This window comes from Momordica charantia (assembly GCF_013281855.1).
Source record: "Momordica charantia cultivar OHB3-1 chromosome 5 unlocalized genomic scaffold, Mcharantia_2.0 BLBB01000005.1, whole genome shotgun sequence".
Lineage (NCBI taxonomy): Eukaryota > Viridiplantae > Streptophyta > Magnoliopsida > Cucurbitales > Cucurbitaceae > Momordica > Momordica charantia.
This window is the reverse complement of record NW_028275163.1, coordinates 11,076,551-11,077,932: the sequence shown is the minus strand read 5'-3', so window position 1 is coordinate 11,077,932 and position 1,382 is coordinate 11,076,551.

Here is a 1,382-nt window from a genome sequence, read left to right as displayed (position 1 = left end):
ACCTGTTACATTTAACCAATCCACATTGATGTAATCACACTATTGACGAATATAGTACTACGAATATAGTAACATGTACTTACTTCGTCCTTCAATTCAACACTAGGGTCCAATAGATCGCGATACCATTCCTTCTTTTGCAAACCAATTGTAGTGGACCGCAATCTCCCGTCCGTCTTCGGGTAATCCATCCATCTCTGGAACTTATCGTCCAACTGCCACGGAATGGGACATATTGGGTCGTAGCTATCCACGGTGATCCAACGCTGACCGCTTGGTGTGTATATATCCTTCAACTTCCATGAGTAATGCCTCTTGCGTAGCCCACACCCAGTTGAGGTCTGATGAGGTTATATTCGTCCTGGTCAAGGTAAGGTTTAACCTAAAACACAATACACACATGAGTTCACGTAATGACAGCCGTCAATATGTATATGTATGACATTAAGTTTACTTTAATGACTGCGTCCGATGCCCAATCCTTGTAGGGATGCCTAACGCGTCGGCTGACGGGTCGCGTATCTGATGCAACATCTGGCTCTTGCATACCAACAGTGACATCCTAATATACAACCAATATTAATCATATTACAATATCAAAGCACAAACGTATACTAACGTTATAGAAATATGACTTACCTGAATACAACCGACATGACGATCGGGATAAGCATCTGATGCATTGTCCCCATTCGTTATCGTACCTTGGTCTTCATCCATAATCATCGGATCCTTGTCCATAATCATCGGATCCTCATCTATATTCTTCGGATTCTCGTCTACATTCTTCGAACCATGCTCCATAGTCCAATCCTCGTCGGTCTTACGGGTCTCTTCCGACCCCGATTCTCGTCCATACTCTTCGGACCTCTATCTGGCTTTGTGGCCTCATCAGGCCTTTGATCCGATGGATCATCATCATCGGGCCCACCCCCACGTCCAAAATATTTGGTTGGATCAGGGAATTTACCATGCACGAAAAGTACAGACTAATAAACATTATCTTGGACCAAACTAATCATAATTAATAATTGAGCATACCTAATGTTATATATATAAAATGCATACCTTCGACAGTTTCTTCAGGTATCTTTGGATACCATTCAGGGTGACTCCAAAGCCAGTCAGTATGGCCTCGATAGTACCAACTCGATCATCGAGCCTCTTCAACCGTCTACTGAACTTATTTTTGAAGTTTTTCCGTTTCGACCACTTCTGTAGCGCTTGGCTGTCATTTCCACTGGGTCCAGCATCGTCTAATGCAGGACTTTGTAATGCATCATCGTCCAATGCATCGGCCTCTTCTACCGGATCCTCTATGATATTCTTTCCTTTGTCCTTCACCTTTCTTTCTTGAGACCCCTTTCCAGATCTGCAGGTGG